This window comes from Lutra lutra, chromosome 8, assembly GCF_902655055.1.
Source record: "Lutra lutra chromosome 8, mLutLut1.2, whole genome shotgun sequence".
In the NCBI taxonomy this organism is placed as follows: domain Eukaryota; kingdom Metazoa; phylum Chordata; class Mammalia; order Carnivora; family Mustelidae; genus Lutra; species Lutra lutra.
Genome location: NC_062285.1, coordinates 61,262,812 through 61,279,535, shown reverse-complemented (window position 1 = coordinate 61,279,535; position 16,724 = coordinate 61,262,812). Strand labels below are relative to the sequence as shown.

The window sequence follows — 16,724 nt, the reverse complement described above, 5'->3', positions numbered from 1 at the left end:
AGGGCCTCAGGAATAGTATAAAATCAGAATCTATATGTGACTACCTGCCCCACCCAACCCAAATCCATCTACTTTGTAATTTATTTAAAGAACTGTTTGTTCTGTTTGTAATCACATGCTATGGTCTAAACACATCATTTTTAGATCTGTACTTCAAAACACAAAAAGGGTTTGTTTAGACATCAGTGTAAGCAGAGAGCACTATGGTTCTGCCTTTGATTGGAATGAAGCTATGCTTCAGTGAAAATACCAACCATTTGTAGGGGAATATCAAAAAAAAACCTACTAATTTGGTATTATGCAGATCAACCACCAGTTAATTTATTGAAGTCTTCACTTTCCTAAGGCTACAGATTGGATATGTAATAGCTTCACGGACAGATGACTCATCATGAAACTATTTTAATGACTCTCTGAAGCCAATATCTAGGATGTATTCCCTTCTTCACATCATCATTTGATTACTGTTTACCAAAAATAAATATGTGCCAAGCCACACATAGTTCTGTTAGATCTAAGAAGGAAAGAATCTTTCTGCTTCCATCTGTCTGTGTCCCATCTTCATGGGTGGGATTAGAGATTGTCTCCTGTATGGATAGGCATAGAGGGACCCTGTCCCTTCTGATGACAGCGGTTATGGTTAGAGACACAGAGAAGCCCGAACAATCAAGTTTTCTAGTCTACAACCTCCACTCTGACCATAAGTCCTGTTAATTTTTAAGTCTGAAGTCTCATTTTTTTTATGTTCTCATTAGTAATAATCATATATGTGACAGCCAGCCCTATGCTAAGCTCATCACATATACTAAATGAGTAACACCCTCATCTTTGGGGTAAGTATATTATTATCCCCATTTACAAGTGAGGCTTGTAACTCCTCTGATGCTCAAGAGGATTGAGTAAGTTTACTCAAGAGGAAACCTGATGAATAAGTGAGTAAGCCAGGATGTACAGCCACACATCTAACTGCAGAGCCCAGCTCCTAACAGCATTCCATCACCACTGGGTACCTACTTTTCGATGGACACGATTCCATAACAGGATACTGTCTTCAAGACCTGGAACTGAGCTGGGAGAGCTCAGTGTGGGAGCTGGGGCAAACAAAACAGGTATCATGGAAGAAGAATGGGTATGACTCCAGAGAGAGAGGAAGGTGGTTCCAGGCAAGAGAAATGGATCAGAAAGTTTGGCCCCAGTTTTACCCAAACACTAGAGTCTACTTTAGCTCACGTGGGATGTCTATGTAGAGTCTGGGCTAAGATTCACCTTGACTGCCAGGACTTTCTGCAATTCTGGTGTAAAGAATAATGTAAAACATTATATATGGTGTCATTCTTCAAAGGGTGGATACTGCTATAGTTATTACAAAGTTGTTTGAAAGGAATTGTACAGCTGTTTGGTTTCTGTCTACATTGATATAGTACATGAAGCATTTCTATTTTATTTTTCTTTCAGAGAAGTTCTATTTTTTTTGTTTTTAAAGAAAAAGTTTAAGAAACAAATACCACCCCCCCCTACACACACCACCACCACCACCACCACCAGTTACCCCTTCAATCAAAAAACAAAGCCTGTAATGTTGGGAACCATAACCTGTGTCTGCATTTCATATCACACCTTGGAATGGCTGTCATTTTTAGTTAAATAAGTAAATAGCATAATATAAGAGAGGTAAACAAAATTCAGCATACCTTTTGGTCAGTCTCCCGACTTGGATGGAAGTGTTCACTTCCTACAGATTGCAGAGCCACATTCTCTGCCCTGTCCCATGCTGTGGGACCTTAGGGGCCACATACCAGAGATATAATCCACAATAACAGCCTGCAAAGCTATGTGAGGTGTCTAACATTTACACAAAAATAAAATAAATTACACAGTCAGTACGAAGATCCCCTTCCATTTGGTAAGATTTGGAAAAGCAGATTTGCCTATAAAAAGAGTTATAAATGATTTGAGTTATGGCAGCTCTGTATGTGTTTCAGCTTTGGAACCAGCACCCCCTCCCTACCCTCCATCTACCGGTGAAGTCTGGAATAAGGACTATTTTTCTGGTAACAGAAATCATTAAAATAGCGACTCAGCGCAATGCCTTCAGCTCGACTTGGATCTGGTCAGGGTTCTAGACTGAGAATTCTGTTATTTTGTGAATTGATACTATGTATCTGAAAGCCCAAAGAGTGAAAATCTAAAAACATAAAGGGGTATTTATACTTTCAAATGGCAGTGGCCATTTGTTCTCTCCTTTGTGTGGGGAGGACAGAGTCAGGCAAGAACTCTCCCACAGGTACTGGCTGAAGGGAGGCATTGAGCCAAACTCTTCTAGGTACTATTCAGAAGTGTGGCATTTCCCTTAGTGAGCTACAGCCTTTGGAGAGTCCAGGTTCCCCTTGCTTGTGGGTGTCAGGTGAAAAGTCATATCCTCCTTTTAAAACCTGACTTAAGTAACTCTGGGAGATACTCCTCCCACCGGTGGGTGGCGCCAGTGCCAGATAGAACATTGACAGTCTCAGGACCCTTGATGGTTTCCCGGGGGAATAAAGATGTATTTTGACTCTGGTGACCCCTTGTCAAACTGGAGGAGCCACTAATGATCATTTCCAACCGGGGCCCTGAGTTATCAGCTATGTGACTGAGCACAGACTGGCAGGGATTCCTACTGCAGAAAGCATTTTTAAAATTAGCTTCAGGAAAATCTGAGTGGTCCTAACTAAAGATAAAAACCACAGAATAGATTATCCTATTGGTGTGGAAATCTTAAAAGTGCCAGGTTTTCTATCTTAAACGGTCTAACTACATACTTTGCTCTGCCACCTTCCTTTTTTCCTTTCCACTCCTCCAGTGGTGTCTGTTTTGAATTAAGATGTAGTTTATACCTCCCTTTGCCCTATCATACACAAATGTCATTTTAAAAGTCGAAAACATCAAATTTTGTCCTCAACACTTTTACCAAGTACCCTTAGCATCCGACTGAAGATCTAGACAAAGATATCAATTGAGAAAAAAACCTCACCACTAAATATGGTGATGCAACTGGAATACATGCAGCAATAAAAAGGACCCAACTATTGATACAACAACTTGAACAGATCTCAAGAATGTTACAACCCAATGGGGGGAAAAATCAACCTCAAAAAGATCACAGATAATATGATTTTGTTACCTAACATTCACAAGACAATTAAAATATAAGGACAGAAAATATCTCATTGACCAGGGAAGGGAGAAGGAGGCGAGTTTGCTTGTAGAGGATTTGCACAAGGGAGGACTTCCGGGTGATGGAAGTTCTGTATCTTGCTCGTGTGGTGGCTGCCACCATTTGACTGCCACAAAATCTGTGCGTGTGATAAAATGACGTGGAAGCTAGGCATCCATTTTGTGCACACGTCTTTTGTGTGCACACATCAATTTCCTGGTTTTGATCTTGTATGAAAATCACGTTGGATGTAACCATTGGAGGAAACTGGGTCAAACGATATGGGGCCTCTCTGTGCGACCTTTACAACTTCCTGTGACTGTATAATTACTTCAAAATAAAACGTTTAAATACGTGTAAGCCCACCAAAGCATGGATCCCTCTGTACAGCAAGTATAATTAAATATAGCATAGTGACACATGCCAAAAAAGTGTCAGATATTTTCTTTTAAGTGTGCTCTTTCTAGAAAATTGCTTCAGAAACCCAAAAGAAATAATATAGGGATGATATGTGTTCTCGGGTCTGTAATAAAACCACCCTGTGTCTGCAGTGCTCTGAACCATCTGACTGCTTTTCAAGCACTCACAAAGCCTGGGTGGAAACAAGAATGCTTTTAGTTAGATCACTTTCACAGTCAAGATCAGTCCGATCATGCAGTTTATAAAAACTTTGCATCTATGGACTACATTCCTTCATCTGGAGAAAGTGCAGAAAATAAGACCATAGCATGAGCATAGCCCCACGTTGCAGGCAGAAACCTTCCTTAACACAGAACCGGCTGCCTCTCCCCCTTCCCGCCTTTCTCAGTTGCTCTCTACTTCTCTTTCGGAGTTCATCTCACTCACTCGCCTGGTTTCTCTAGCGCGGATCCCAGCAAAAGGAGGCAAGCTTGGGAACGGGTGCCTGTACCCCAGACGGCAGCTGCCCGTGGTCCTCCCTGGTGCGGCCACGCAGCGCCTGCCTCCCAGCGCCGCCGGCACGCACCCAAGGACAGCGGGCAGGATGCGTGTCCCCGGTGAGCCCCCCAGCCACCGCCAGAGATGCTGCTGGAAGGCGTGCGTACTGACACTGCAAACACCCGGACACCCGACCAGCTGTCGGCCCAAAGTTGCCTCTTGGGGGATTACATCTTTTTTTTTTCCTTTCTTTTTCTTCTTTAAACATTTTATAGTACCCCGAGTGTACCCAGGGTTATAAAATTATGCCAAAACAAAGAGCAAAGTCCTTGTCCTAGGAGTATGCGGTGTAAAAAGGCGCGAATGACGCAAGGCAAAATGACAGACAAACATGGGGTGGGTGGGGAGGAAGTTACCCTGAAATGTAAGGCAGAATCAATAAGACTTTTAGTGGGTCCCCAAAAATGGTAAAGCCAAGTCAGGGCTGGGAAAAATAGAAGTAAGGGGTTGCAGTAGCAGCCCTAGGAAGAGGGATACTTTGGAGGGCTTATTACACAGAGTCCTCACACTCATCTATAAGGTAGGTATTAGCAGTCCATCTAATTGGAAAACCAGGGTTTCTTTTAACTGTTAAAAAACACCCCAATGCTCACCATGTGCCATACATAATTTTATTTACCTTCCTAAAAACCTCATGAAGTAGGAAGTGTTTCCCTCATTTTATAGGTGAAGAGAAGGAAAGAGTCAGGCTAAGACACTAGCTCTCTCTGCGTCACTCAGGTAGGAAGTGGGAGAGCCAGAGTTGGAAGCAGCCAAGAGCCGAATCCAGGAAACCACACACCCTGCTTCCCCGGCCCGCGTGCTTAATTGTGTGCAGTAACGCACACTAAATAAACAATTTAATTAAACGATATTTATATAGACTGTCAGCAGTGCATACATTCACTTTGCAGAGGCCTTTCATATTTCAGGGAAAACATGCTTCCCTGAAGAATAAGTACTATTGTAAAAAACACAAGAGGTTCGTTCTCCTTCCTTCCTTCATTCAGCCAACATGGACGGGTAGCTGTTTGTGACGGGCACCATGGGAGACAAGGTGACACAGAGACAAGAATGACCAGAAGAGGCAAGAAGGAGAGAAAACAAGGGAACTGGAGATGATGTTCATTTTAATGACGGAGGCACACTACATTTATCAGGAGAAATAGGGGCAAATAGCCAACAGGAAATAAGGGAACATTTCAACCTTATTATTATACAGGGAATGATGTTATTCTGGGCTGGACTGTCCTGCTTCTTCATTATCCCTCTTTTCATTTCCTCTCTTCTGTTTCTTTCATTTTAGTTATGACAGAGGAAAACCCACTGTCAAGGAACACCTAGTATAGACATTTGTTAACATTTCAAATACTTCTCTGGGTAGCAGAGTAATACCATTAAACAGTAATGTCTGTCCTACATTGAGTGCTCACTATGAATCAGGCGTTAGTTTAAGCATTTTACATGTGTTAACCTCATTAATCCTCATAACAATCCAATGAGGTAGGTGCTATTATGATCTCATTTTGTAGCCAAAGACATTGAGGCTCAAAAAGATTAATATACTTGCCTAAGGATATAATGCTAAAAAGTGGAGGATTTAATGTATTAACTGAAATTAGGCTTTGGATTATTTGCGGATTTCATTTACCCTTTAAATTCCCTTCCAAATAACAGTTTGACTGCGAGTATTTTATAAGCGTGGAAATGGTGCAGAGGCATGCAGACCTCTGAGCCAGGGATGAGAGGTTGTTATGAAAGATCCCTAAAGAAACAAGAGACCCTGGGAGTTGTGTTTTCCAAGTCTGCTATCAAAAGCCAGAATCTTAACTGGCATAAACATCTACTTTGGAGCTAGGAGGTTGCCATCATTACTGTCACTCCATGCCCTATCTCATGTTATTTTTTAAACACATTTTCCTTCCAGACTCTTATGTACCACACTAAAATAAATCAAGCCACTAAAAACTAAAATAAGGAGAGAAATCCTCCCCAGTTAGCCCTCCCCAACCAGAAAAACACAGAAAAGCATTTGTTTGGAAATATTTTTTGTGATTGTGTATGTTGTACCTTAGTTAAAATAGACTATCCCTTTGAGAGCCAGAAAAATAATTTGATTTTCCCATAAGGAAGACAACAAAGTCAAGTCTTTCCATTTGAGTGCAGTGTTTAAAACATTACAAGGAGTCTGGGGCGCCTGGGTGGCTCAGTGGGTTAAAGCCTCTGCCTTCGGCTCAGGTCATGATTCCAGGGTCCTGGGATCCAGCCCCGCATAGGGCTCTCTGCTCAGCGGGGAGCCTGCTTCCTCCTCTCTCTCTGCCTGCCTCTCTGCCTACTTGTGATCTCTGTCTGTCAAATAAATAAATAAAATCTTAAAAAAAAAAAACAAAACATTACAAGGAGTCTGAAACACTATAGTTCTGTATTATAGGAGCATAATATAATGATAAAATAATAAAATGTGTTGCTGATTCCTGTATTCAGTCATTTTGTCCCTTGTTGGCACAGTTAATTTCTGAAATTTCAAGGGCAGTCAGAGCTATGGGACCCTTGCTGAGAGGATGAGCTAGGACATCACAGATGTCCTCCCAGCATCCTCCCTCCTAAATTCCCAGAGTGGCTTCCACTTTCTCCTTTCTCCCTTCAGGCCAGTCTCCGTTGGGAATTCTCTCCTACTTCCTTTTATTTCTGCTTCATTACCTAGTCTTGAAATGTTCTCTGACCCCTTTCCTGAGCCGGCTTCAGTGGTGGCATGCTCAAGTCTGAATTCTTCCTGGCTCTCAACATGCTGTTAGTATGTCTGTTTGCTTGCTTATTCTTTCCTTCCCCTAGACTAATTCATTTATTCAACAACCATTTCTTGGGCACCTAGTATTTGCCCAGGACTGCAGTAGGTGTTAGGGAAACAGGGATAAAAAGAGACTCCCTACCAGGGTTCCTGGAAGATAATGATAGTCAGTGATTGTTTGTGAAATGAATGAATGGAATTAGGTCATTACAAAAATAGTAGAAGGAAGACCAGGGGAAGATTAGCAGTCACACGAAAGACATTTGGCAGTTCCATTTCTCCCATCGTGCACATCCTTCCCTGTTGGCTAACATCTTCGTAAGCCTCTTTCCTCCTTAAGTTTTCGTTTTCCTAGTTGACTTTCTTTCTGCCAGCTTTATTGGAAGCAGGAACTCCGGCATAGAAGGGACTTAGTTCTGATGCAAGCACTGTCATTTACTAGCTGGGTGACCCTTGGCTCTTAATTTCCATGGGCTTCGATTTCCTCCAGTGTAAAATAGAGATAGCAAACATCTATAACATGGAGGTTTGTGTGAAGATTAAATGGGAGTCACATTTGTAAAGGGCTTAGCTAAAACCTGGCTTTTAGAAAGTTCTCCTTTCCTTTCTCTTTCCTTTCCCCTACTTCCACTCCTTACCCTTCTTACAGGATGTCATCAAGGCAGTGGTGGCTTGTAAGATGGCCTGGTGATACATGAAGCATATTTTTTAAAAACTAGATTATTTTGATAAATATCAAAAATATCTAAGTAGCCATAGATCCCATTAACTTTTGTGTGTGTGTGTGTGTGTTTTTATAGAAATCATTGCTTTGGATATGTAAAAATTAAAAAAAAAAACTAAGTAAGGCTTAAGTTTTTAAAAAATAGTTAGAAAATATTAGTAAGTCAGTACAAAGGTGAGGAGGAAAGATAGAGGAATTAACTCCTGAGGAAATAAACAATGACAATGACACGAAAGCAGAAAAACATTTCACATGGAAGGCCAAAGCTGCTGTATTTATTACGCTTGGTCTCAGCATTTGATAAACTGAGAGGTAACCATTACCATACTATGCATTTCTCAAATGTCACTTATTGAAAAAAACTAGTTCTGGAGCCGCAAGGATTCAGCTACAGCTGTATGATCCTGTCTTGGCTTTCTTAGTATTGGATTAGTCTGTAACAGGCCAAATGGTCAGCTTTGGGTCCCTAAAAGTCACCTTTTCAGTCCTGCTCCTGTAAAGTACACAGTGAAAGAGAATTGTTCATTTGGATTTAAGAATAATGAATGACCCCACAGGACTTCCGAAGAGGTTCTGTGTTCCCCAGACTGTGTATGTCTCTGTCCTGCTCTGTAAAATGAGTATAATAATAGAGTCTATAGCATAAGGCTGTTATGAAGATTTAACATAAAAGAAATACGGTAATTGATATATATGTGTGAGCCACTGTGCTCATTCACCTAGAACAGACTAGCCTCCTTGAGCGCCTAGTACTGCATACTCAGCCAGAAGAGCTCATCCAGCCCTGGGGCCTTGAGAATGATCTATCCCCTTACACCAATCTCCCTGCTTCTTAAAGTTTTGTGATAGAATCGGCCCAGTGAGAGCTTTCAGTCTCTGAACACATGGCATTGGAGAGTCCACTTGCTCTCCCTCAGTTTCTCTGTCCTCACCAGCTTCACCCACACCATGGATTTTCAGTAGATTCATTTATTAGCATCTGAGAAGCTGTGTTACACACGTGCGCACACACGCATTCCTCGTGTTCCGGGTGAGAGTTCCCCAATCTCCATACTCTTTTTCTTTTTTTTTTTTTAAGATTTTATTTATTTATTTGACAGAGATCACAAGTAGGCAGAGAGGCAGGCAGAGAGAGAGAGGAGGAAGCAGGCTCCTCACTGAGCAAAGAGCCCTATGCAGGGTTCCATCCCAGGACCCTGAGATCATGACCTGAGCTGAAGGCAGAGGCTTTAACCCACTGAGCCACCCAGGAGCCCCTACTCTTGAGGGGCAGTTTGCAGTGGGGCTCATGTCCCAAACCCCACTTCTCCCCAGAGTTAAGGTCTATAAAAGGCTATAACCAAACAAACCCAAACCAGAGCCCTGGCCACCATGCCCTGGAAATCGTGATCTAGGTGTCTCAAGTTCTTTTCACAACGTAAGACAATTCAGTCAAAACGACTCAACCCCGGGCAGCAGCTCTTCCTGCCCACGGGTCCTGTTCCCATGCTTTAATAAACCACCATTTTGCACCAAAACAAAACAAAACAACAACAACAAAAAAACACGACTTGGTCTGCGCTGCCTGGAAGCAAATAAATATGAACATAACAACCCAGGAAATTGGGAGACGGGCCCTCTAGTCTCCTTCCCTTCCCGAAGAGTGAGAGGCTGCGCCACTCAGAAGTGCATAACAAAAAAGGAAGGCCAAAAGCCGGGGGCGGAGGGGGCGGAGGGGGTGGAGGGGCCGACGGAAAAGGTGTAGGTAAGACCTGCGCTCGGAGGGGGTCCGCTTACACCTTCAGGGCCGCAGCTACCGCTCCGTCTCTTTTCTCAGGATCTGGGATGCTCCTGAGACCGGTAGAGATGCAGTTTTGTACTGAGAAATTGGCATCAAGATTCTCCTGTTCGGCCAGGCCCAGGTATCTAAACACTTGTGCTTAGAACTGTGGCTCTGGATCTCCCGGTCCTCACCAAGCCTCTCAAGGTCCCACCTACTGCCCCCTCTCTGCCCGGTACACACACTGGCACACCACTGACCAGGCCTCCCAGGTTCGGCTTCCCAGTTTAATTCATCCTTTTCCTCTAACCAAGTCAAAAGGCGGGTGCGCATCTCTTGGGCTGTCGGCCCAGGCGGGACACTCCCCCACTCTCCCTGCTGGATCACTAACAGGAGCTGAGAGCCCGCAGGGCGCACTCCACACCCCTGCGCCACCGCCCCAACCCTGGAGCCTCCACCCCTGCCGGTGGCCAGGGTGCAGCGCCCACCCGTCCCACCGCCAGCGAAGAGCCACTCCCTGCGCGGCTCCCAGGGCCAGGCCCGCTGGTGCCTGCGCTCACCTCTCTCCCCTCTCCGGACTCCTACGAGCTTCCACCTCCCCCTCCAACCCCCCAAGGGGCTCCCTGCGTCCCGGCTCCCTTCTTTCTTCACTTCTTTCATTCGTTCTCTTATCTCCATTTCCCTCAGACACTCACGCACTCCCGCTCTAGCCTCTTACCCCTCTTTGCCTTCTCCCCTCCTCCTTGGGCTTCTCTCCTCTCTCCGAAGTCCCCTCTCGGTCCCCTCGTCTCCATTGGCCTTTCCCTCTCCCGGTTTCTGCGCTTCCCCTGCCTTCTCTCCAGCGCGCCCCAGGCTTTCCAGTCCCACGGCGCTGGACGCCTCCCTTGGAACTTCGGACTCAGGGTTCCCACCACCCCCGCCACGGCCCCCAGACCCAGCGCAGCTTTCGCCTTCCTCCTCTGTTGAAGGAGACTCTCTGGGGACTCCCAGGCCCGCAGCCCCCCACCCAGGGAACGGGCCCGGCCCAGGCAGCCCAGCTGTCAGGGACAGCGGGTCTATTTTAGGTCCAGCACCCAATGTCCCCGCCCTGAGGACATGGGCCCGCAACTTGGGTAGCACTTTCCTATCCAGATCCCAAGCTGACTCTAGCTAGGCTGGTGGCGCCGCCAGGGCTGTGGAAGGCAGTCCCGGGACACCTAACTGGAAATCCAAGTGCCTAGGGAATCTGGGACCGGGGGCAGGGGTAGCTGAGTAGCGCTCCCGGGAATGGGCTACCTTGGCACAGCCACCTCTCTTGCAAAGAGAGGTGACTGGCGCGCCAGTCAGTCCCCTTAACCCCGTATGCCCTGGTTTCCTTAATTTCTAGTCAACCCGGTCATTTGCCTGCAATAACCCACCCAAAGCGCAATCCTTTGTGAAACCACAAGAAGAATTAGGGTCAATCAACAAATAAATTACAAAAAGCTGCAATACCTAACCTAAGCCCCAGACGGTTGAGAGACCAGACTGCACACATGTGCGTGTCCCTGTGCGCACACGCACACAGGAGCGCACAAACACCAGTCCGGGCTGGGATCCAGCCACAAGTTTGCACACTGACAAGTCTCTAAGCCTAGCAGAAAATAGAAAAGTTTCACTCACCTGTGCCGCCTTCTACCTCTGTGACTGGGATCCAGGGAAAGTATCGGAAAAGGGTGGATTGAGAGACCCTCCTTTCTTTTCTTTTCGCCTTTCCGAAGAGTGGAAATTTCCATCATGTGATAGGGGGCAGCATCCTCAGTGTCGCGTTTCCTGCGGACCCTCCCTTCCAGCCCAGCCACCAATCGTTGGGCGGCAACCTGAGATGTAAACAAAAGCATCCTCCCAGGTGGGCTGAGTTGTCCAGCTGTCCCGCCAGAGCCAAGCCTGGGAGCCGCCAGCCCCTGATCCCTCTTTTCTGGGTCCCCGACAACAGAGAGGATCTTGGTGTTAGTTGGGGTTTTCGTTGTTGTTTGGTTGGTTATTGGTTCTATAATTAAGTCTCTTCATGTCAATGTGGCCTTTATTGGATCTGCCCTATATGCGGGAATAGGTGTTGATCTTCACTTCAAAGTCAGTAAAAAAGTCTTTCTGGTAGGTGATTCTAAACTGCCACCAGTTTTAGGGTTATCAAACACGAACTTGACATAAAGGAGGAAAAAAAATTGAGGAAGGGGTACAAATGAAAAACACAGTTAAAGTCACTTTGTGATCAGTGAAGTTGGGGATAACTTGGTAGCATTTAACCATGAGTGGGGATCTTTGGCAATTTTTTTTTTCTGAGACTTCAATTTAAACATAATTCCCAGTACATATGGAGAAAGAATTAGGATACAATAAATAGCACTGTAATTTTTACTCTGTTTATTAAAAGCTCTAACCTACCACTTTAAGGAAACCTGTTTATATTAAAACTATTTTCTGATTTAAGCAAAATTCTTGTTTCAAAAAGGCCTGTGTAACAAATATGTTCACAACCCTCTGTTTATTTTAATACTCATTTGTCATTCTTTGGGGAATTCTCCAATGGAGAACTGATGCCACAGTTCAGGAAACTCACTAGGCAACAGAAATTGCTTTCTGAACTCTGGCTTGTCCAGTATCACTGTATTCAGAAGGGTAAGTCTCACTGTTTGGTCATTCCATGAAAGCCTAGAACCATCTTCTCTTACTTAGAGTTCCCATTGACTAAAACACCAGCATCACCTTAGCACATCAAAAAATAGAATGATAAGAATTACCCAGATAATGTATAATAATCAAGAACACTCAAGAAACAACATTAATATACACATGTGCATATGTACATATATACATATCAAACTGTACTAAAACCTCCAACAATGCAAATTCAACAGAAGGATGATGCAATAAATACCTTCACTGGAGTTTCCATTTTGGAGCCTAAATATAAATAAAATCAGTATTTAAATAGTACTTGTTTGGGGGCATCTGTATGGCTCAGTCAGTTGAGTGGCTGGCCCTTGGTTTCAGCTCAGGTCCTGGGATGAGCCCCACATAGGGCTCCAGGCTCAAAGGGGAGTCTCCTTGAAGATTCTCTCTCTCCCTCTCTCTCTGCCCCTCCCTCTGCTTATACACCTGTGCTCTCACAATCTCTCTCTCTATAAAATACATAAATCCTTAAAAACATAAAAAATAAAAAATATCTGTTTTATGAAGATTACTCCCTCCTGACTAATTACTGTATACCTCCATAGTTTGTCATAACAAGAAGTTTCCATTCCGAGAAATCAGAATACATCAGAATGATTTTTAAGTCCCTTTAAACTTGCTGAAACTAGATTATTTTTATGCTTACACTTCCCATTGATTCTTATTTAATGAACATAAGTATATTTTACAAAGCTACTGAAGTGTCAAAATTAGTAGGATTGAGAGACGATTAGTGAGAGATCAAGACAGACGTGTATTCCTCTCTGCCTAACCTAACATTTATTAAAGACAAAACTCAGGTTTCTAAAATGAAAAGCTATTCCAGAAAAAACCAAATGAAGATGACGTCATGCAATTCAAGACAGATACTAGTTAACTAACTGTGCAACTGCTCAACTCTTTAATGAACTGTTCAATCAATTCTTGGCATCTATATCCTAGTACAGAAAAGATTAAAAAACAGTGTTTCATTGCCTAATTTGCTGGAGCCCGGTGAGTTAGTCATCTATATAAACTGTTGCTATCAGGTGTGTGTTGAGGTAAAATGAGATGCATTCATCTGTGAATCAGTGAAGTGGCGGACAAAGTTCAAGTGTATCATCTTTTGCAGCTACTGTCCATTAGAGTTAAAGAAGAGCTCAAAGCCACGTCTCCAGTCTCCATGGTATGAGGCAACTGACAGCCCTTTATCTTCCCTGCTACAACCCAAACCTGAGCTGCTGACAGCTCCGTTGAATCTACCCAATCTTCAAAGATCTGCTTAAACCAGTCTTTGAAATGATGAGAAGAAGCCCTAACCAGCAACACGAATACATCTGCAGGACCACAGTGTAAAACACATTTGATTTACCATCAGATCATTCACTGGCTCCGGAGGTGTTAGCTTAAGTTTGAATCTCAGAGCTGCCACTCTCGAGCTATGTGACCTTGGCCCAATCACTAAGTTCTTTGTGACTCATTTTCTCCTTCTGAAAAATGGAGCGCATTTCTTGATATATTGTTTTCCTGACTGAAGTTATTTTCAGATGGTACTAAAAACTCACCTAGTGATGGAGGGAAATGAAATGTTTGCAATTGAGAAAAAAGTTTACAGAGCAGATAGCATTTACTACCATCTTGACAAAGCTGGCTTGATCGAAGCTGTCTGTTCTAAAATTGTATTAACACATTAGCACATATATTAACACAAAATTATATGAGCACATCAAAACTCTCTGTTCTAAAAGCACATTAACCTAGGAATGGTTATTAGTTTTGTCATGAATTCTTTTCTTTTTAAGAAAAGTCTAGGGGTGCCTGGGTGGCTCAGTGTGTTAAAGCCTCTGCCTTCGGCTCAGGTCATGATCCCAGCGTCCTGGATCGAGCCCCACATCGGGCTCTCTGCTGTGCGGAGAGCCTGCTTCCTCCTCTCTCTGCCTGCCTCCCTGTCTGCTTATGATCTCTCTCCCTGTCAAATAAATAAAATCTTTAAAAAAAAAAAAGTCTATATGGAAAAATATTCCCCCCAAATAGTCTTTTGAACCAAAGCTAATACTTGAAAACAGAGTTCTGTTCCAGGAAGTTTGGAAAACATTGTGTCAAAAGTTCTTATGGGATTCCTCAGAGGTTTTAATCAATCTCCATAAGGAGCATGAAGTATTTCTCCACTACTGTGAGCCCATTTTGGAGGAACATCTCCCAGGGCTGATGATCCAGAGTATACCCATTACCAGATTTTAGCATAAATGAATGTCTGATGAAGGAATTAGAACAGAATTATTATTTAAGGCCGCATGACAGCGCTACCAAATTCCTTGGTTTACGGACTATTGTTGAGAAGTTTGATGGCAGTGATTCTAGCAGACTTCGTATAAATATTTTTCTTTGATAGTAGACTTTTAACAAGGATTATTTTCCCAACTAATAGTTATTAAAATTGGTTAAAATGGCTTTAGGCTATAAAATACCTGAACATGTATTATGGCACCAGATACTAAAATAAGCTAGCTGTAATATTATTATTCTCCCTATTTAATGAGAAAGGAAACAAAGGTTCAGGGAGGTTAGGTGGTTTGTCCAAAGACACAGAACTAATAATTGGCAGACTGGAGCATGAACCATTGGCTTCAAGTTCAGTATCTCCCACAGCTCACCTTCCTTTTCTTGTGAGCATTTTCTCTTTTAAGACTGATAACTGTTTTCCTGCCTATAATGTAGCCAACACTGAATAGCCTGCTTAGCCATAAAATTATGTTTTTTAAAATAATTACTATCAAAGCAATTATCTATCCTAATTGCATGAATTCTAATGTCAGTATAATGACATTATTTTCTATGAATTTGGGCTGGATTTATGTGAGAAACTGAGTAATACCAGGAATTGTATTTGGTTGAATTTTAGTGTTATGTTCTCTAAATGGGCTACAATTTCTTACTGGTACTAGGAAAAAGATAGCTGAATAGATCATTCACCATCTCAGTTTCACACATGACGAAACAACTAGCAACCGGTTCTCAAAACAAAATATCAGAATAGATCTAGGCTCTCAGGAGACTCAAGTCTCATTTCCAATTTTGCGATACAGGGGCTAAACTCTGGGGTCCCCTCCAGGGGGTGAAAAGGGAGCGCAGAGCCCACATGTCGCACATGGTAGCTCAGAGAGGAAAATGTGCCCTGTGTGGTCAGCATTCAACACCAGCCCCAAGGACGTTAGCTCCCATTCTCTCTGGTCTGGAAATGGCATTACATGCAGTCACCTGAACAGTCATAGTCAACAAACACAACACCTTCCTTTTCCAACTCGACATACGTGGCACGAATCAACTACAGCCATCTATACAACCCATCTTCTAAACTGCTCACTTCCCCCTGGCTCCCCAACACCATGGTCTTCCATGCCTTCATGCCTTTGAGTGTATTCTGTCCACTTTCTGGAAGCCCTTGCCACTGACTCTGCCTATCAACTTCACCTTTTGCTCATCTTTCTAGTCCCAGCTCACATATCACCACTTAAGTGAATGAAACCCTTCCCGACTCCAGTTATCTTTTTTCTTGGTAGGCTGGGGACGTGGGGTGGAGGTGGAGAGCTCAATGAAGGCTGGAAAAAGAGAACCAGCATGTTTTGGACACGGAATTTAGTACTTAACAAGCACCCTGGGAGATGGATGTTTTTACCCTTGCTTTTCAGATGAGAAAACAGGGACCGAGTTCCGTGGCTTGCAAGAGGTGGGATTTGAATTAGGACTCAGGTAGACGGGATTCCAAAGCTCTCCTCATTCCGTCCCATGATTAAACTGGGCTCCAGAAATAGATCATAATACATTGTTTGGCCCCCATTAAACTCTGGGTCCCTCGACAGCCAGTCTCTGTTATTCTGATCTGTGTTCCCAGCATTTGCCATAGCATCTGACACTAGGAACTCAGTACCCATAGCCAATGAGTGAGTGAGTGAATGAAGAAAGCTCTATGATTTGCATACTGTAACAAACACTTCCTATTCCTGAGTTATTAAATGAAATGACCTGTGATTTATCCCTAAGGATAATCTGTATCTTTTCTCTATTTATTTTTTTGTAAGTCACGAGGCACCACGATTAGGTGTCCAGCTCTAGTTTTGGTGCCCAGAGAGACAGTGATGAAATCTGCCAGGCCACCAGCTACTCTGACGTGCTTTGCACAACTGGTGTTTGAACAGGGACTGACACTGATTGACATCGCCAGGTAACACAATAGCGTGGCAGCTTTCGGAAAATGATATCAAGGTAGTCTAAAAGCAAATTTTACCCCGTGTGACATTCCTCCGAGAGTTAAAAACTAATTCATGTCAGTCTTAACTTCGTATTTTCTTTATCAGGAAAAATCAAATGAAAAGACTTATCAGCCCAAACCAGACATGTTTAGGGAGAATTACCACATTGAATACATCTATAGGTACAAATATACGTACAAAAATTTATGTACGAACTCCAAATGTATAGAAGACAGAAAATGAGAAGTGAAACACTTGGTTTCGGATTTCTAGAACCAGATGCCCTACATTTGAATTCCAGCTCTGAATTCACTTACCAGCTAATAACTACTTAGTAGTTACACAGTAATTAGGCAAATGATCGGCCTCTCTATCCTTCAGTTTCCTCATCCGTTATTTGGGGA

At 43.3% G+C, this 16,724-nt stretch overlaps 1 protein-coding gene and 1 long non-coding RNA gene across 2 annotated transcripts in view; one reads left to right on the top strand and one right to left on the bottom strand.

Moving 5' to 3' along the window:
• The window catches only part of SLC38A4 (solute carrier family 38 member 4), a 64,165-nt gene extending 52,998 nt beyond the window's left edge, over positions 1-11,167 (bottom strand). Inside the window, exon 1 of the mRNA XM_047741374.1 lies at positions 11,042-11,167. The gene's annotated coding sequence lies outside the window, so the exon portion shown is untranslated. The remainder of the gene's footprint in view (positions 1-11,041) is intronic.
• A 177-nt stretch (positions 11,168-11,344) lies between these two features.
• The window catches only part of LOC125106799 (uncharacterized), a 28,549-nt gene continuing 23,169 nt past the window's right edge, over positions 11,345-16,724 (top strand). The window contains exon 1 of the long non-coding RNA XR_007129430.1: positions 11,345-11,367. This is a non-coding gene — a long non-coding RNA (uncharacterized LOC125106799). The remainder of the gene's footprint in view (positions 11,368-16,724) is intronic.